At 52.4% G+C, this 20,398-nt stretch overlaps 1 long non-coding RNA gene across 1 annotated transcript in view; it reads left to right on the forward strand.

The window, feature by feature from the left end:
• LOC119970183 overlaps positions 1-17,666 on the forward strand; it is a 192,580-nt gene extending 174,914 nt beyond the window's left edge. The window contains exon 4 of the long non-coding RNA XR_005461559.1: positions 17,191-17,666. This is a non-coding gene — a long non-coding RNA (uncharacterized LOC119970183). The remainder of the gene's footprint in view (positions 1-17,190) is intronic.
• Positions 17,667-20,398: the final 2,732 nt, after the last annotated feature.

The following is a 20,398-nucleotide window of genomic DNA, read 5'->3' on the forward strand; positions in this document are numbered from 1 at the left end:
TTGCTGGTCATAAAGGGCTGGTTTAGCTAAGGGCTGGTTTAGCTCAGTGGGCTAGACAGCTGGTTTGTGATGCAGAACAAGGCCAGCAGCGCGGGTTCAATTCCCATACCAGCTGACCTGAACGGGCACCGGAATGTGGCGACTAGGAGCTTTTCACAGTAACTTCATACTTGTGACAATAAAAGGTTATTATTATTATTATTACCAACCTTGGCCAAAACCTTCAGCACTTCCTTGTGCCATATCCCTCTATACCCATCCTATTCATGCATTTGTCAAGATGCCTTTTGAACGCCTTTAATGTATCTGCTTCCGCAACCTCCCTTGACACTCACCACCCTCTCTGTAAAAAAACCTGCCTCACATATCTCCTCAAACCTTTGCCCCACGGACCTCAAACATATGCGCTCTGATTATTGACCCCTCCACCCTGGGAAAGAGTGCCTGCCCATCCACTCTATCCATGCCCCTCATAATCTTGTGGACCTCTATCAGGTCACCCCTCAGCCTCCGTCTTTCTAATTAAAACAGTCCAAATCTATTCAGTCTCTCTGCATAGCTAACACGCTGCAGACCAGGTAACATCCTGGTAAACCTTCTCTGCACCATCTCCAAAGCCTCCACATCCTTCTAGTGGTAAGTAATATTCCAAGTGAGGCCTTACCAATGTTCTATACAACTACAGCATGACTTGCCAGTTTTATACTCCATGCCCCGTCCAGTGAAGGCAAGCATTCCGTATGCCTTCTTGACTACCTTGTCCACATGTGTTGCCACTTTCTAAGATCTGTGGACCTGCACGCCCAGATCTCTCTGACTTTCTATCTTCCTAAGAGTTTTGCCATTTACAGTATATTTCCCCTCTATGTTCGACCTACCAAAATGTATCACAAATATTTGGCTGGATTAAACTCCATTTACCATTTCTCTGCCCAAGTCTCCAACCTATCTATATCCTGCTGTATCCTCTGACAATTCTCAACACTATCTGCCACTCCGCCAACCTTGGTGTCATCCGCAAAATTACTACCTATATTTTCCTCCAAATTCTTTTTGTGCACTACAAACAACAGAGGCCCCATCACAATTCCCTGTGGAACACCACTCGTCACAACCTTCCAATCAGAAAAACAACCTTCTACTGCTACCCTTTGCCTTATGCGACTGAGCCAGTTCTGTATCCATCTTACCACCTCACCTCTGATCCTGTGTGACTTCACCTTTTGTAGCAGTCTGCCATGGGGCACCTTATCAAAGTCTTCACTCTAGTCCATGTAAATAACAGCCACCGCCCTCCCCTCATCAATCATCTTTGTCACCTCCTCAAAAAACTCGACCTCCTGCTTTCTGTGGTGCATCTGTAAAAGTTCGTAAGAGCCAGTGTGAACATGTTAGATTTCCTTAGTTTCCTAAGAAAGTATAGGCACTGTTGTGCTTTCTTGGTGGTAGCTTCGACGTGGGTGGACCAGGGCAGACTTTTGGTGATGTGCACAGCTAGGAATTTGAAGCTGTTAAACATCTCCACTTCGGCCCCGTTGATGCAGACAGGGGTGTGTGCAGAACTTTGCTTCTTGAAGTCAATGACCAGCTCTTTAGTTTGCTGGCATTGAGGGAGAGATTGGTGTCATTGCACCACTCCACTAGGTTCTCTATCTCCCTCCTGTATTCTGACACACCGTTGTTTGAGATCAGACCCACTATGGTTGTGTCGTCAGCAAACTTGTAGATGGAGTTGGAGCCTACGACTGTAGGGCCTGTTTGACTGTGTTCTGGTGGGCCTTTCCAATGCCAGTGTTGGTGCTTCTTTAAAAGGAGGTGCGGCAACTGCCAAATCAGAGATGAACTGGCCGTAGTAATTTACCGTGCCCCAAAACCATTTCAATTCTTTGACTCCAGGACGTCTTTGATGGCTTTGACCTTCTCTTCTAAAGGGTATAGGCCTTTTGAATCCACCTTAAATCCCAAATACATGCCCTCACTGGCCTGAAATGTGCACTTTTCTCTTTTTAGTCCAATGTCAACATATTTTAAGGACTTCTTCCAGGCTGATCAGATGTCGCATCATCCAGACGTCTTCTATGTACACCACGACTTTTAGAATTGCTTGCAGCAAGTCGGTCGAAACATTGCTCAAGCATACCAAAGGGCAACTGGGTGTATTGAAAAAGTACATTGTGCATGTTGATGGATGAATATTTCCTGGAATCCTTGTCCAGTTCTAGTTGTAAATAAGCATGATTTAATTCAAGCTTTGTAAATGGGAGGCTCCCGCCAAATTTGCATAGAGGTCTGCTGGGCAGAGAATCCGATACCTGTCAAGTTGGGCAGCCTGGTTAATGGTGAGTTTGTAATCATCACAGATCCTGACAGAGTGTACAGCAAACTCTGGTGCGATGAGGCAGCAGCGCTAACCACAATTACTGTTTTATGGTGCCCAATTCTTCCAAATGTGTTTAATTCGGCCTTGACTTTCTGGTATAGAGTATATGGGACGGCCAGCACGGCAACACTGCGGTAGGGCAGCACGGTAGCACAGTGGTAGGGCAGCATGGTAGCACAGTGGTTAACACCGTTGCTTTGCAGCTCCAGGGATTCAGGTTCGATTCCCGGCTTGGGTCACTGTCTGTGTGGAATTTCTAAGGGCCGGTGCAGACTTGATGGGCCGAAAGGCCTCCTTCTGCATTGTAAAGTCTATGCTTCTAGCTCTGAAGAATTTTGGTGTGCATTCACGGTTCATGTAAATTTTGGCCTTTACCCCTCTTATTCGGCCAAGTTCATTTTGAAAGACATCTTTGTACTTGCACAGGACTTCTTGAAAAATGGCATCTGATATCCTGAATATTTCTGCCAGTTTAGCTTATCTGCCAGTCAATCTCGCCCCATGAGGCTTGGTCCTGGTTCATCCACAATCATGGGTAAATTGGCAGACTGTTGTTGATATGACACTGGCGTCGTCATCCTGCCCAAAGTTTTTAAGGTTTCCCCTGTATACGTTGCCAATTTAGAAGTTATGTTGATTAAGCTGAGGGGTTAGACGCTTCCTTAAAGATACTTGTAGCTTTGTTTACCCACCACTGTGAATGACGCCCTGTGTCAACCTCCATGCTTAATGGCCCCATTACCCAAAATAACTATTTCTATTGGAGCTTCCTTGTTTACTTTGGGCAGCATGATAGCACATTGGTTAGCACTGCTGCCTCATTGCACCAGAGACCCGGGTTCAATTCCGACTACAGGTGACTGTCTTTGTGGAGTTTGCACATTCCCCTTGTGTCTACGTGGGGTTCCTCCGGGTGCTCCAGTTTCCACCCTCATCCCAAAGATGTGCAGGTTAGGCAGATTGGCCATGTTAAGTTGCCTCGAGGTGGGGTTACAGAGATAGGATGGAGGATTGGGCCTTGGTAGGGGGCTATTTCAGAGTGCCGGTGCAGACTCAAAGGCTTTCTGCACTATCGAGATTCTATAATTCTAATTCCTTTAACCATGTTTAACCTGTAAATTTTTGATTCCTGTTCGGGATCCTGCTCGACTTGCTGCACAGGAGTGGTGCTGTTTTATTTTCAAACTGGGTGATCACTGTCTCGTATTGCAATGTTCTTGAATATGGCCAATCCTGAGGGTAGGGAGTGAAAGTGAGGATGGGAGGGTGAGAGTGAGGGGTGAGAGTAATGGTGGGGTTGAGAGTAAGAGCGGGGGTGAGAATGAAAGGGGGGGGGGAGACTGAGGGCGGGGGGGGGTGAGAATGTGGGCAGGGGGTGAGAGTGAGGGTGGGGGGGTGAGAGTGAGGGTGGGGGTGAGAGTGAAGGCGGGGGGTGAGAGTGAGGGGGTGAGAGTGAGGGTGGGGGGTGAGAGTGAGGGTGGGGGGGTGAGAGTGAGGGTAGGCGGGTGAGAGTGAGGGGGATGAGAGTGAGGGGGGTGAGAGTGGGGGTGGGGGTGAGAGTGAGGGCGGGGGGTGAGAGTGAGGGGGGTGAGAGTGAGGGCAGGGGGGAGAGTGAGGGGGGTGAGAGTGAGGGGTGTGAGAGTGAGGGCGGGGGGGTGAGAGTGGGGGGTGAGAGTGAGGGTGGGGGGGTGAGAGTGAGGGCGGGGGCAGAGAGTGAGGGGGTGAGAGTGAGGGGGTGAGAGTGAGAAGGGGATGAGAGTGAGGGCGGGGTTGAGAGTGAGGGGCGGGGAAGTGAGAGTGAGGGGGTGAGAGTGACGGTGGGGGGTGAGAGTGAGGGTGGGCGGGTGAGAGTGAGGGGGATGAGAGTGAGGGGGGTGAGAGTGAGGGTGGGGGTGAGAATGAGGGCAGGGGGTTGAGAGTGAGGGGGTTGAGAGTGAGGGTGGGGGGTGAGGTGAGGGCAAGGGGGGACAGTGAGGGGGGTGAGAGTGAGGGGGGTGAGAGTGAGGGCGGGGGGGTGAGAGTGGGGGGTGAGGGTGAGGGTGGGGGGGGTGAGAGTGAGGGCGGGGGCAGAGAGTGAGGGGGTGAGAGTGAGAAGGTGATGAGAGTGAGGGCGGGGTTGAGAGTGAGGGCGGGGAGGTGAGAGTGAGGGGGGTGAGAGTGACGGTGGGGGTGAGTGAGGGCGGGGGGGTGAGAGTGAGGGCGGGGGGGGTGAGAGTGAGGGGGGTGAGAGTGAGGGTGGGGAGTGAGAGTGAGGGCTCGGGGGGTAAGAGTGAGGGCGGGGGTGGGAGTGAGGGTGGGAAGGTGAGAGTGAGAGAGGGTGGGTGAGGGTGAGGGTGGGGGGTGGTGAGAGTGAGGGTGGGGGGTGAGAGTGAGGGTGAGGGTGTGCGAGTGGGGTGGGGGGGGTGAGAGTGAGGGTGGGGGGGTGAGAGTGAGGGCGGGGGGGTGAGAGTGAGGGGGGGTGAGAGTGAGGGGTGAGAGTGAGGGTGGGGGTGAGAGTGAGGGCGGGGGGTAAGAGTAAGGGCGGGGGAAGAGAGTGAGGGCGGGGGTGAGAGTGAGGGCGGGGAGGTGAGAGTGAGGGGGGGTGAGAGTGAGGGGGGTGAGAGTGAGGGTGGGAGGTGAGAGTGAGGGCAGGGTGAGAGTGAGGGTGGGGGGTAAAAGTCAAGGCGGGGGAGAGAGTGAGAGTGGGGGTGAGAGTGAGGGCGGGGAGGTGAGATTGAGGGCGGGGCGTGAGAGTGAGGGGGGTAAGAGTGAGGGTGGGGGGGGTGCGAGTGAGGGCGGAGAGGTGAGAGTGAGGGTGGGGGGGTGAGAGTGAGGGGGGTGAGAGTGAGGGTGGGGAGTGAGAGTGAGGGCGGGGGGGTGAGAGTGAGGGTGGGGGGGTGAGAGTGAGGGTGGGGTGAGAGTGAGGGTGGGGGGGGGTGGAGTGAGGGCGGGGGGTGAGAGTGAGGGTGGGGGTGAGAGTGAGGGCGGGGGGTGAGGGTGGGGTGAGAGTGAGGGTGGGGTGAGAGTGAGGGTGGGGGGGTGAAAGTGAGGGCGAGGGGGGTGAGAGTGAGGGCGGGGGGTGAGAGTGAGGGCGGGGGGTGATAGTGAGGGCGGGGGGGTGAGAGTGAGGGCGGGGGGTGAGAGTGAGGGCGGGGGGGGTGAGAGTGAGAGCGGGGGGGTGAGAGTGAGGCGGGGGGGTGAGGGTGGGGTGAGAGTGATGGCGGGGGGTGAGAGTGAGGGTGCGGTGAGAGTGAGGTCGGGGTGAGAGTGAGAGTGGGGGGTGAGAGCGAGGGCGGGGTGAGAGTGAGGGTGGGGGGTGAGAGCGAGGGCGGGGTGAGAGTGAGGGTGGGGGGTGAGAGTGAGGGCGGGGGGTGAGAGTGAGGGCGGGGTGAGAGTGAGGGTGGGGTAAGAGTGAGGGCGGGGGTGAGAGTGAGGTCGGGGGTGAGAGAGAGGGCGGAGGGCTGACAGTGAGGGCGGGTTGAGAGTGAGGATCGGGGTGAGAGTGGGGTGCGGGGGGTGTGAGAGTGAGGGTGGGGGGGTGAGGGTGGGGAGGAGGAGGTAGAGTGAGGGCGGGGGGTGAGAGTGAGGGCGGGGTGAGAGTGAGAGCGGGGGGGGGTGAGACCGAGGGCGGGGGTGAGGGTGGGGGAGTGAGAGTTGAGGGCGGAGGTGAGAGTGAGGGCGGGGGGGTGAGGGTGGGTGTGAGAGTGAGGGTGGGGTGAGAGTGAGGGCGGGGGGTGAAAGTGAGGTCGGGGGGTGGAGAGTGAGTTCGGGGGGGGTGAGGCTGGGGTGAGAGTGAGGGCGGGGGTGAGAGTGAGGGCGGTGTGAGAGTGAGGGCGGGGGGTAAAAGTAAGGCCAGGGGAAGAGAGTGAGATTGGGGGTGAGAGTGAGGGCGGGGAGGTGAGAGTGAGGGCGGGGGGGTGAGAGTGAGGGGTGAGAGTGAGGGTGGGGGGTGAGAGCGAGGGCGGGGTGAGAGTGAGGGTGGGGGGGGGGTTGAGAGTGAGGGCGGGGGTGAGAGTGAGGTCGGGGTGAGAGTGAGGGTGGGGTGAGAGTGAGGGCGGGGTGAGAGTGAGGTCGGGGTGAGAGCGAGGGCGGAGAGCTGACAGTGAGGGCGGGGTGAGAGTGAGATCGGGGTGAGAGTGAGGGCGGGGGGGTGAGAGTGAGGGCGGGGGGTGAGGGTGGGGTGAGAGTGAGGGCGGGTGATGAGTGTGAGGGCGGGGTGAGAGTGAGATCGGTGTGAGAGTGAGGGCGGGGGGGGTGAGAGCGAGGGCGGGGGAGAGTGAGGGTGGGGGGGTGAGAGTGAGGGGGCGGGGGTGAGAGTTGAGGGCGGGGGTGTGAGGGTGGGGTGAGGAGTGAGGGTGGGGTGAGAGTGAGGGCGGGGAGTGAGGGACGGGAGGGGGGGGGGTGAGAGTGAGGGCGGGAGGGTGAAGGTGGGGTGAGAGTGAGGGCGGGGGGGTGAGAGTGATGGCGGGGTGAGAGTGAGGTGGGGGTAAGAGTAAGGGCGGGGTGAGAGTGAGGTGGGGTGAGAGCGCACGGTCGGAGGGGCTGACAGTGAGGGCGGGGGGTGAGAGTGGAGGGGCGGCCCCCCCCGGTCGAGAGTGAGGTCGCAGGGTGAGAGTGAGGGCCGGAAGGGGTGACAGCGAGGGCGGACGGGGGTGACAGGGAGGGCGGGGGGGGGTGAGAGTGAGGGGCGGGGGGGGTGAGAGTGAGGGGTGGGGTGATAGTGAGGGCGGGGTGAGAGTGAGGTCGGGGTGAGAGTGAGGGCGGGGGGGTGATAGTGAGGGGGGTGAGATTGAGGGTGGGGTGAGAGTGAGGGTGGGGTGAGAGTGAGGTGGGGTGAGAGTGAGGGTGGGGTGAGAGTGAGGTCGGGGCGTGAGAGTGAGGGCGGGGGGGGTGAGAGTGAGTCGGGGTGAGAGTGAGGGCGGATGGGGTGAGAGTGAGGCGGGTGAGAGTGAGGGCGGGGGCTGAGCGTTGAGGTCGGGGTGAGATTGAGGGCGGGGGGGTGAGAGTGAGGGTGGGGTGAGGGTGAGGGCGGAGGGGTGACAGTGAGGGCGGGGAGTGAGAGTGAGGTCGGGTGAGTGAGAGTGAGGGCGGGGGTGTGTGAGAGTGAGGGCGGGGGGTGAGATGTGAGGGCGGGGAGTGAGTGTGAGTCGGGGTGAGAGCGAGGGCGGAGGGCTGACAGTGAGGGCGGGGGGTGAGAGTGAGGGTGGGGTGAGAGTGAGGTCGGCGTGAGAGTGAGGGCGGGGGGTGAGAGTGAGGTCGGGCTGACAGTGAGGGCGGGGGGTGAGAGTGAGGGCGGGGGGGTGATAGTGAGGGCGGGGGGTGAGAGTGAGGGCGGGGGGTGAGAGTGAGGTCGGGGTGAGAGTGAGGGCGGAGGGCTGACAGTGAGGGCGGGGGGTGAGAGTGAGGGCGGGGGGGTGAGAGTGAGGTCGGGGTAAGAGTGAGGGTGGGGTGAGAGTGAGGGCGGGTGAGAGTGAGGGCGGGGTGAGAGTGAGGTCGGGGTGAGAGCGAGGGCGGAGGGCTGACAGTGAGGGCGGGGGGTGAGCGTTGAGATCGGGGTGAGAGTGAGGGCGGGGGGGTGAGAGTGAGGGCGGGGGAGTGAGGGTGGGGTGAGAGTGAGGGCGGGGGGTGAGAGTGAGCACGGGGTGTGAGAGGGGTGAGAGTGAGCTCGGGGGTAAGAGTGAGGTGGGGTGAGAGTGAGGGCGGGTGAGAGTGAGGTTGGGGTGAGAGCGAGGGCGGAGGGCTGACAGTGAGGGCGGGGTGAGCGTGAGATCGGGGTGAGAGTGAGGGCGGGGGGTGAGAGTGAGGGCGGGGGGGGTGAGGGTGGGGTGAGAGTGAGGGCGGGGGGTGAGAGTGAGGTCGGGGTGAGAGCGAGGGCGGAGGGGCTGACAGTGAGGGCGGGGGGTGAGAGTGAGGGCGGAGGGGTGACAGCGAGGGCGGAGGGGTGACAGCGAGGGCGGGGGGGTGAGAGTGAGGGCGGGGGGGTGAGAGTGAGGTGGGTGAGAGTGAGGGCGGGGTGAGAGTGAGGTCGGGGTGAGAGTGAGGGCGGGGGGTTGATAGTGAGGGGGGTGAGAGTGAGGGTGGGGTGAGAGTGAGGGTGGGGTGAGAGTGAGGGTGGGGTGAGAGTGAGGGTGGGGTGAGAGTGAGGTCGGGGTGAGAGTGAGGGCGGGGGGGTGAGAGTGAGGTCGGGGTGAGAGTGAGGGCGGTGGGGTGAGAGTGAGGTCGGGTGAGAGTGAGGGCGGGGGCTGAGAGTGAGGTCGGGGTGAGAGTGAGGGCGGGGGGTGAGAGTGAGGGTGGGGTGAGTGTGAGGGCGGAGGGGTGACAGTGAGGGCGGGGAGTGAGAGTGAGGTCGGGGTGAGAGTGAGGGCGGGGGGTGAGAGTGAGGGCGGGGGGTGAGAGTGAGGGCGGGGAGTGAGTGTGAGGTCGGGGTGAGAGCGAGGGCGGAGGGCTGACAGTGAGGGCGGGGGGGTGAGAGTGAGGGTGGGTGAGAGTGAGGTCGGCGTGAGAGTGAGGGCGGGGGGTGAGAGTGAGGTCGGGCTGACAGTGAGGGCGGGGGGTGAGAGTGAGGGCGGGGGGGTGAGAGTGAGGGCGGGGGGGTGAGAGTGAGGGCGGGGGGGTGAGAGTGAGGTCGGGTGTGAGAGTGAGGGCGGAGGGCTGACAGTGAGGGCGGGGGGTGAGAGTGAGGGCGGGGGGATGAGAGTGAGGTCGGGGTAAGAGTGAGGGTGGGGTGAGAGTGAGGGCGGGGTGAGAGTGAGGTCGGGGTGAGAGCGAGGGCGGAGGGCTGACAGTGAGGGCGGGGTGAGCGTGAGATCGGGGTGAGAGTGAGGGCGGGGGGTGAGAGTGAGGGCGGGGGGATTGAGGGTGGGGTGAGAGTGAGGGCGGGGGGTGAGAGTGAGGTCGGGGGGGTGAGAGTGAGGTCGGGGTAAGAGTGAGGGTGGGGTGAGAGTGAGGGCGGGGGGTGAGAGTGAGGTTGGGGTGAGAGCGAGGGCGGAGGGCTGACAGTGAGGGCGGGGTGAGCGTGAGATCGGGGTGAGAGTGAGGGCGGGGGGTGAGAGTGAGGGCGGGGGGGTGAGGGTGGGGTGAGAGTGAGGGCGGGGGGTGAGAGTGAGGTCGGGGTGAGAGCGAGGGCGGAGGGCTGACAGTGAGGGCGGGGGGTGAGAGTGAGGGCTGGGGTGGTGAGAGCGGGATTCTCCGATCCTGGGGCTAAGTGTTAACGCCATCATAAACACAGGAGCGTTTTACGACGGTGTGATCTGGCCCCAAGGAGCAGCAATCCTGTGGTGCACAGGGGGCCAGCACGGCAGTGGAGTGCTTCATGCAGCTCCAGTTGCCGATACGGGCGCCACCATGGCCAGCACGGGTTCACGCATGCGCGCCATGACCGGCGCTGGTCTGCTCATGCGCGTGGGTTACCGTCTTAGCACCTGCCCCCGGGCAATATGGCAGAGCCCTACGGGGGCCTGGTGTGGAGGAAAATAGGCCCCCTCCGCAATTAACCCCTCTGCCAATCGGTAGCCCCTGATCGCGTGCCTGGCCAACGTGGAGGCTGCACCCTGGAGTCGGATCCCCCATCTCCCCTACCAGGGAGCGGGACTCGGCTGTAATCGGGGGGCATTTGGCGTTGAACACCCCCAACTGACTCCGCGCCGACCATGCTGTTGCCATTGCCGCGTTGTGGCGTTGCAGCATTTGCGCGCCCCTCCCCCCCCCCCGCCAGCGATTCACCGACCGCCGGCGCGGGATCAGAGAATCCCGCCCACAGTGTTTACTGGGAATCATAAGTCATGGGGACAAGTAGCAGCATTTCTACTACAACCGCCAACCACCTGGTGCCTCCCTGGACGTCACTGAATTGACATAGAACAACCAGAAGTTGTGGTCCATGTTGGATATAATCACATAGGAATGGAAAGAGTTGATGTTCCATGAGCTAGGGAAGAAGCTAAAAGCAGGTTAACGATGGTCGTTACCTCTGGCTTTCTCCCAATGTCACACCCTGTAACCCATGGCGGGGGGGTGGGGGGAGGGGGGGGGGGGGGGCGGTGGCATTCATAACATTCTGCCCAACAATTCTGGCACTTGCAACAGTTTGTGTTGATCAATAATCGGTTAGCTTTAACAGGAAAAACAACAGAAACGGCAAGAACGGCCTCGCCATCAAATGGGACTCCATGTTTCTTGTGACCTCAGCTCGGAAGACCCTGCCGAGGCTGCACGTTACCGTTGTATAAATGAATTTTCAAAAGGCTTTTGGTAAAATGCCACAAAGTACACTAGTTAACACAGATAAAGGTCATGAGATTAAAGTGACAGTGGAAATTTGTTTATGAAATTGGGCTAAGGTGCAGAAAACGGAGTGCAGTAGTGAACAATTATCAGCTTGGAGAGAAATATATGATGGTTTCCCTAAGGACTGGTGTTGGCACCTTTGCTCTTTCTGATATATTAATGACCTGAACTTGGATTTAATTTCAACGTTTTCATCTGATACAAATCTTGAAGTTAAGCAAACAATATGGATTGGAGTAGAAAACTTCAAGAGAACATAGGCAGAATGGTAAAACGGGTAGAAACATGACAGATGAAATTTAATATCGAGAAGTGATTAATTTTTTGATAGGCAGAGTGAGAAGAAGGAATATAAACTATGTGACACAATTTTCAAGGAGGTGCAGGGATGGAGACAGGCAAGTCGAGAAACCTGTTTTTAAAAAAAAAAGCATTGGATCCTTGGCTTTGTCAACATTAGTGGAAAGTACAAAGCAAGGAAGTGGACGGTTTAATAGCACAGTGCTTAGTACTGTTGCTTCACAGCACCAGGGACCCGGGTTTGATTCCCGGTTGGGGTCACTGTCTGGGCGGAGTCAGCACGTTCTCCCTTTGTCTGCGTGGGTTTCCTCCGGGTGCTCCGGTTTCCTCCCACAGGTCCCGAAAGACGTATTGCTAGGTGAATTGGACATTCTGAATTCTCCCTCTGTCTACCCGAATAGGCGCCGGAGTCTGGCAACTAGGGGATTTTCATAGAAACTGCATTGCAGTGTTAATGTAAATCTACTTGTGACACAAATAAAGATGATTATTAAAGCTTCCTTTATTCATGAAATGCTGCTTATGCCTCAGCTGAAGTATTGAGTTCAATTCTGGACATCACACCTCAGGGAGAAAGTCAATGACTTCGAGAGCATGCAGAAGAAATTTAGTATAATGGTATGGAGAATGAAAGACTTCAGTTATGTGGAGACTGGGGAAGCTTGGGTTGTTCTCCTTTGAACAAAGAAAGTTAAGAGGAGATTTGATAGAGGAGTAAATAAAGGAAATTATTTTCAGTCACTGCAAGATTGATAACTGGAGGAATTCCGTTTTATTTTACACTGCAGTTTGTTATGATTTGTGATGTATTGCCTCAAAGGGTGATGGAAGCAGATTCAATAGTCACTTTCAATAGGGAATTTTGAAAAACAAAAACCAAAGAGAAAATGCTGGAAAATCTCAGCAGGTCTAGCAGCATTTGTAGGGCAAACTTTTCAAGTCCAGATGACCCTTTGTCAAAGCTAAAGACAGAGAAAGTGTGAAATATTTATACTGTGGAGTGAGAATGAAAGATGAGTCCTAGCCACAGAAACCCACGGAAATGGGGTGCTAACAGCCACAGAAACCAAGGGGAAAGAGTGCTAATACATTCCCCAAAGAGAATAAAAGATGTGAAAGGTCAAACTGCAGAGAAACTAACATCAGAGGGTAAACTGTGACAGATGTAGATGTGGGGGGGAGGGGAAGGGGGAAGCAAAGGGGAGAAAGGGTAAAGAAAGGTGTATACGATGGGAGGTAAATATATATAAATAAAGATAAGAGAGGACGAAACGGTAAAGGACAGTTAAAATGAAAAGGAAATGTTCCACATACCCCATAAAAAGGCAAGCGTAGCTAGGACCCATGCCAGTACCCATTGCTACACCTTTGATTTGGAGAAAATGGGATGAGCTAAAGCAGAAGTTGTTGAGGGATAGAACAAGTTCAGCCAGGTGGAGGAGAGTGGTGGTGGATGGGAATTGTCCAGGCCTCTTTTCGGGAAAGAAGCGAAGAGCTTAGGCCATCCTGGTGTGGGATGGAGGTGTAAAGAGATTGCACATCCATGGTGAATAGGATGCGGTTAGGGCCCGTGAACTAGAAGCTGTCAATATTACGCAGGGCGTCGAAAAGAGGCCTGGACAATTCCCATCCACCACCACTCTTCCACCTGGCTGAACCCGTTCTATCTCTCAACTATTCCTCAGATGCCCTGCGTCATATTGACAGCTTCCAGTTTTATTTGGCAGGCGCAGGCTAGTGGAGAACCTTTTTTTCCCGGATGTTTAGTCTGAGGTTCATTCTCTCATATGCCTTGGTGAATGCATCAACAGTGGTTTGTAGCTCGGCCTCTGAGTGCGCCTGCATACTGCAGCTTGATGGCAGAAATGGCGTGGTCTAGGTTCTGGCCTGGAGGCTTTGGAAGTTGAACAGTTTCTCGCTTGTCTGATATGTCAGCTCCTTTCCAGTGGGGGCTTCGAGGTGATGGAGTGGAGTGTTGCTGCGAGGAAGATGGAGAAGAGCATTGGTGTGATGATTCAGCCCAGTTTGACCCCATTTTGCACACAAATTGGATCTGTGGTGTTTCGTTGGTGAAACTGTGACATTGAAATATACACGTTGAAAGCTGTGTACTGGTTGAAGTCCTCAAAGTGCCCTCTTCAGTGGGCATTGGCTTGAATGTGATCACAGAGCAGGCGGAGAATAGTGACAAATTTCTGCGTGCAGCCGAATTTAAGGAGGATGTTCCACAGTTCCTCCTAGTTTACAGATCCGAAGGCCTATGAGAGATCGAAGAAGGCCATGTACAGAGATTGGTTCTGCTCCCTGCACTTTTCCTGAATTTGTCGTGAGTTGAAGATCATGTCCATTGTGTGTCTTGATGGGCAGAAGCCGCACTGACAGGAACAATTCAGCCATTAGGAGAAGGCAGTTGAGGAGGATTCTCGTGATGAGCTATCCTGTTGGGGACAGTAGATAAATCCCTCTGTAATTTCCACAGGCGGAGTTGCCTCCTTTCTTGAAGGTGGTCACAATGAAGGCATCTCTGAAATCACCCAGTATGCTCTCTTCCTTCCAGACAAGGATGATGTGGTTGTGGATTCTTAGGCTCATTTTAATACTTCTATAGGGATTCTGTCTGCGCCAGACCGTTTTTCAGCTGTCGAATGGCTTTTTCGACCTCAAGGTCAGCTGTGGTTGTGCTGAGATGGTGGTGGGTAGTGTGTTGCGGGATGGTGTCAAGGTCACTTACATTGAAAGCTGTGTATTGGTTGAAGTCCTCAAAGTGCCGCCTTCAGTGGGCATTGACTGCCTCTCTGTCTTTGATGAGCGCCTGTCCATTTTTGGCTCTCAGTGGGGTGGGTCCCTGAGTAATAGGACCATAGATGATTTGAATTGCATTGAAGAAGCCATGCACATCGTGGTTGTCAGTGAGTTGCTGAGTCTCCTGCCCTCTTTCCACCCACCATCCGTTCTTCAGTTCACAAATTCTTTGTTGCACCTCGACCTTCAGTTGCCTGCAAGCTTGTTTCCTCTCACTCGAGTTTTGGTGGAGCTACCAGTTCAGGGATGCCTTGCGTGTGTGGTCAAAGAGATCCTGGATTGCCTTATTGTTCTCGTCGAACCAGTCTTGGTGTTTCCTGATCGCTAGCCCGAGCGTCTCCTCGCAGGTGCTGACTATGGTGGCCTTTATGGCAGACCAGGCGCTGGGGGCATTCTGTGGCTCTGGCTCATTTGTCATCGCCAGGTTAGCTATGAGCTGACTGAGTAGCTCTTTCTTCTCAGGGTCTTTGAGTCCAGCGACATTGAAATTGAATCTCCTGTGGCAGAGTTTTTTTCTGCCTGTGCCGGTTTGGGACAAGGAGATAGGACAAGATAATTTGGGACAAGAACAAATTAGTCGGTGGTCAGCACAGCAGTCATTGACTTCAGTCATGGCACGGTTGATGTTGGCATCCTTGCGGCCCCTCGCTCGGACGATGATACTCGGATTATAACACACAGGACAAACAACAGGATGTCTCGTAAACCAATCAGATATGTTAATGAGCAAAGCAGAGTCTGAAACAAGTAATGCAAGTTAGTATATCATGCACAGAAAAGGAAATAAAGAGAGGGAAAGATGCAAGGGATTAAAAGGGACAAAGAGGAAAAGGTAATAAACTAATCAATATTTTAAAAATCTCTCTTGACAATTAAAACGGAAGGAATGAAATTCCACATTTGTAGAAGTTGATTTTCAGTGCTAGACAGACTGTAATTCAGATACATGTATTCCACGTATTTCAATGCTGAGTCTGTTGTCAAGGCACTGATGTTGTTCAGCTTTTGGAGGAGCAGGACATCTCAGCAACTTCCTGAATTCCATACTTAATTGTGTGTGTGTGACCCTAAGAAGATGTCTGATTTAACCTTTAATAGTGGTGATACTGATAAACTCACCATCATCAGGGGCTGTTTAGCTCACACGGCTAATCGCTGGCTTTGAAAGCAGACCAAAGCAAGCCAGCAGCACGGTTCGATTCCCATAACAACCTCCCCGAACAGGCGCCGGAATGTGGCGACTAGGGGCTTTTCACAGTAACTTCATTTGAAGCCTACTCGTGACAATAAGCGATTTTCATTTCATAAATCTCATCACAAAATGGCCGTCATATCCATTCACTAATGGTGGGCAAGGGCAGGGGACTATTCTGTCTCCTTTGTGCCCCATACAACAGGAACGTTTTTGTTGAGACAGTGTAACTTACTCATCTGTAGTATCAGTTGTCAATTGATCGATTTGTAAATATATTTTTGATTATAATTACACTCAGATGATGCAAAATGTCACCATTCTGTGCATCCCGTCCCAAAAGAGATTGAGTATTCTATATTGATTTCCCTCAGCACCCTCACATTTAATTTGATCAAGCAAGCATGGTAGCATGGTGGTTAGCATAAATGCTTCACAGCTCCAGGGTCCCAGGTTCGATTCCCGGCTGGGTCACTGTCTGTGTGGAGTCTGCATGTCCTCCCCGTGTGTGCGTGGGTTTCCTCCGGGTGCTCCGGTTTCCTCCCACAGTCCAAAGATGTGCGGGTTAGGTGGATTGGCCATGCTAAATTGCCTGTAGTGTCCTAAAATGTAAGGTTAAGGGGGGGGTTGTTGGGTTACGGGTATAGGGTGGATACGTGGGTTTGAGTAGGGTGATCATGGCTCGGCACAACATCGAGGGCCGAAGGGCCTGTTCTGTGCTGTACTGTTCTATGTTCTATGTTCTCGCAAATAGGATTCCTATCATTAACATCCTGAGAAATCTTCAGGAAAACCTTTACAGTGGCCTGCCCTGTGGACCAATATTTATGAATCATCTGCTAATGTTATGAATTAGTGACTTGAAAAGGCTAGTTACTGTATTGTGTGGGACATTTCCTTTGCTGGCTGTGCGCCACCATTTTGGTTTCCTGAGAAGCTAAAATAACCCTGACAAAACAAACCCCACAACAAAGGAAGCGATTTCCCAAACACTTGTCTTTTCATTGGGGAAGCATTCAAGTTTAAGAATAGTTTTAAATGATTGCTTCCTTTTTTTGTTGTGGGCGGGACTGTCTAGGATTTAAATTTCTGTTGGTGCACTGTACATTGGTTAACTGTGGGTGATTGAAGCCCAGAAAATGCTTCCTAAACATGTCTGTATTTAACAGTTTCACTCGGCACATGTTGCATCAGCTGGTCACTGCCTCAGTCCACATTGTTGACATTGGGAACAAGGACCCTTCGGTACAGAACGTGATGTGGACCCTTCAACCTATCTGCAGTGACAAAGTTGGCAGTTACAGAGGGAACATACAAAGTTAGCCAGCTGATGTATCGGAAGACATCCAGGTTTTGTTCGAGCAGGGACTTCCCAGGTCACGGCTAATTTTGGCAGCAGAATCTCCAGGACGCAGCTGCCTCTGACAGGAGGTTGTTCTGTGTGCACCTAACTAAAGTAGCTTGTGATTACCGCTGCCCTGAGACAGACAGGAAGACAAACAGGAAGTGGTCCCTTGTCATGTAATGTGAGACCCAAGGCAGACATGTTATGATGCTGCTCACTGAATGTATTACCCCATGCACAGTACCTGGGGTTTATTGAAGATCTGTGCCGAGGGGGATTATTGAATACCGAGGCGTTATAACCCCCACGAGGACCACGAGGGTACTTTTGTTGATCTCACCGTAGGACCAATGGAGTATGAGCTTCCCAGATAGTGGGCAGAGGCTGGAGCTTGTTCTAGCCAGCCCATAGCAGTGCCTGATGTCATTATTTCTCCCAGCAAGGACTGTACTGGCAGAAAGTCTGCCGTGAGCAGAATATTATTGTGGTGAATTATAAACCTAGTAATTCACACTGTGTTGTATCATATGTATTGTGTCCTTGTGGGCTGTATATACGAGCCATTGCGCAGCTCTGCCTATAGGGGAAGATGAGGAGTTTGTCCTGGGCTCCACCCTTGGCTCCGCCCATGGCTCCGCCCATGGCTCCTCCCACTAACCGGAAGTATAAAGGTCTGCAATCGTGAGCCTGCTGCCAGTTCATCTCGTCGCATAAATTTAGATTTATTAGAAATGTTTTTGGTTCAGTTTGCGCCACTTTGATATCAAATGTGTCCACCATTTCAAAAGATTGCTGAGGAATAGCCTATTCACATTTTCCGTCTCAATACAGTATGAAAAGAAACAAAACAAATGATCTAAATGTGTAGTCAGTGTCTTTCAGAGTATTCTCTCTATTGTTTTACAGATCGTCACAAACATTAGAACGAGCAGCAACCGTTGAAATTTTTGAAGGTTGAACATGTACAGCCTGTTTAAAATTAACAATTTTACACAAAGGATGGCAAATGTGAAAAAAGAACTATCACGGGGACCTGGCCCACATCTTCCACCTTAAGTCCTGTTTTCGATGATATGGACATTGGAAGGTTTGGACTAACATGTGCTGGACATTAGCTTTTCATCCAGGGATTAGGTTCAGCCCGAGCCCAAGCCGTTTGGGATAATAGAAATCTCTCTGCCTGCTGTCTGTAAGAATCTTATTGTGAAATCGGTTTGAACAGGTTATTTTCTTAATCCATTCCCTGATTTGGGCGCCTTTGGAGGCAAGGATTTATTATACATCACTGGAGTGCGTGATGGGGGGCATCTTCTTAAACTGTTTAACATGGTGAAGGTACTTGCACAATATTTTCAATGAAATGAAAAAATGAAAATCACTTATTGTCACAAGTAGGCTTCAAATTAAGTTACTGTGAAAAGCCCCTAGTCGCCACATTCTGGCGCCTGTTCGGGGAGGCTGTTAAGGGAATCGAACCGTGCTGCTGGCTTGCTTGGTCTGCAAGGTGATGAAAGAATGGCAAAATATGTCCAAGTCAGGAGGATGTGTGACTTGGAGGAGAACTTGGTGATGATAGTGTTCCCATGCACCAATTGCCCATGTCATTTTAGATGGTACAGGTCATGAAGTTGGCAATATTGCTAATGAAGGCTTGATGAAATGCTGAATAGTACTCACTGCAGCCAAGGTAGCAGGAGGAGCAGATGTTTAGGCTAATCGTTGAGGCACAGATCAAATGGGTTTCTTAGTCCTGGATAGTGTTGACCGTCAAAATGTTATTGTGGATGTGCTCATCCTGGTAAGTGGAGACTATGCCATCATACCCCTGGCTTGTGCCAGTGTTAGGTCATGTTCCAAGGTACAATTTGATTCAGATATTACACATCTAGATTGAACTATGCCTGAATCTGACAAGGTTTTCCTTCAGACCATCAAATAAATTCATGGTTGCGTATAAACCCAAAACATACACATTTTTCTCACTTGATGGTTGTACAGACATGCCTCCAACAGCACTGCAATAGGCTGTAACTATGTAAATCACATGTTCACCAAAATTCTGCATTTTCTAATTTGAGGTAAATTTGAAGGTGATTAAAAATCCTAGTGAGTGCATAGACCAGTAGAAAATCAAAGTTCATGCAATTTTTCACAGCAGTCTCCAGCTAATTAATGAAAGTTATGACCAAGGTCAAACTGGTGAGTTCAAGGTCAAACAAAGGAAAGAACAAAAATTACCTGATGTAATGAGATGTCCGTGGAAGAATGTGAACCTGGGATGATAAAACAATATACAACAGTATCCAAAGCAGTATGTTTGTTTGAGAGGTGGATGGATGGCCACAGGGGACTCCTGCACTAGCTTTCTGATTTTTACACATTGCCTTTCCACCTGTGCAATACACACCTGCAGTGTGACCACCTCGCTGAGCGTGCTATTCACAATTTCCGCAGCATCATAGATGCTACACAGTGAGTCCACCCGCAGCTCCATCTCTGAAATCCAATTATCTAGAAGCTGCATTTGGACACACCTTCTGCACACATGGTCATCAGCTTCCCTAATTTCCCACATAATACAGGAGGAGCATATCATGGGTCTGAGGCCCCCTGCTATGATGTCCCTTTTTATTAAGCTAGTTAGTCCCTGAAAAAAAGTTTACATTAGCTAGGGGCCTTATTTACGTTAGCCAGGAACCTTGTTTCTGACCAAACACTTCTGAAATATGGTACAGTACTATTCCATGCTCTTTTTTTTTATTCCCTAAGTTAGTATTAAGCAATGAATTAGTTCACAAGATTGAAACTATTCAACAGGAGTTTCTCATCAATCAGCTGCTTTGTTTGGTCCCACGTTACTTTCTGAACCGGCGTTTGTATTTATTCTTCTCCTCTGCCATTGTTCCAAACACCAGGTCATCTTGTGCTCTTTTTAAACTCCCGGCTTCTCTCACACTCTTTTCAACTCCCGGATCCTCTCACACTCTTTGTAATCTCCCGGCTCCTCTCGCTCTTTCAAACTCCCGGCACCTCTCGTGTTATTTTTTACTGAAGAAATCGCAAAGGTCTGGGGACTTTCTGGAAATGCAGTTTCTACAACAGGATGATGGACAGCAGGAGGCCCCCCCAGCCTCAAAAGGAGAACATTATCATCTTCAGCAACCAGAAGAACAAGGTCTGGAAAAAGACAGAGGCAGGGTGAGAGATAAACAAGTGTGAAGAATAGCAGGACATGGGGCAGCACGGTGGCCTAGTGGTTAGCACAACCGCCTTACGGCGCTGAGGTCCCAGGTTCGATCCCGGCTCTGGGTCACTGTCCGTGTGGAGTTTGCACATTCTCCCCGTGTCTGCGTGGGTTTCGCCCCCACAACCCAAAAATGTGCAGAGTAGGTGGATTGGCCACGCTAAATTGCCCCTTAATAGAAAAAATAATTGGGTAATCTAAATTTATTTAAAAAAAAAAAAAAAAAGAATAGCAGGACATAAAACATGAGCAGTTGCCATGGTTTGACCAAACACCAGTATTTGCTTGGATCTGTCTGAACAAATGGATCTTGTTTACTGGATCTGTGAAACAGAATCTCAACAACCAGAGGGTCATACAATTGACAGCATCAAACCTCTGAAGAGCTGGAAAAATAATAGAAAGAAGCAGGGAAAGTAACTGTGAACATATCATTTCAAAGATTTCGACCTTCAACACACAGATCTTTGAATTTGGCATGCTGACAGACATGTTAAAGGGTTTGCATGTTCCCTCTGGGTCTGGGTGGGAACCTTTAAGGAGTCAGGTGAAGTCTCTACCCCAGAGGGCTGTGGAGACTCAGTCGTTCAGTCTGTTCAAGACTGAAGGATGAATTTTCCATCCTTTTCCACTGGCGGGGTCTTCTGGTCCCGCCAACAGTGACCCCCTGCGGTGGGCTCCCCGGTGGTTGCAAGTCATACAAGACACCTAGACATTGATGGGACTTTAAAAACACATTGTGGGAAGGTCGGAAAATCCCAGTCTGAAATGTATAGTTTCCTGCATATTAAAAAATCCAGGGATATGGGCAGAATGCAGGAAAATAGTGTTGAAATAGAAGATCAGCAATAATCTAATTGAACAGTGGTG

The sequence above is a fragment of the Scyliorhinus canicula genome, chromosome 8 (genome assembly GCF_902713615.1).
Source record: "Scyliorhinus canicula chromosome 8, sScyCan1.1, whole genome shotgun sequence".
Lineage (NCBI taxonomy): Eukaryota > Metazoa > Chordata > Chondrichthyes > Carcharhiniformes > Scyliorhinidae > Scyliorhinus > Scyliorhinus canicula.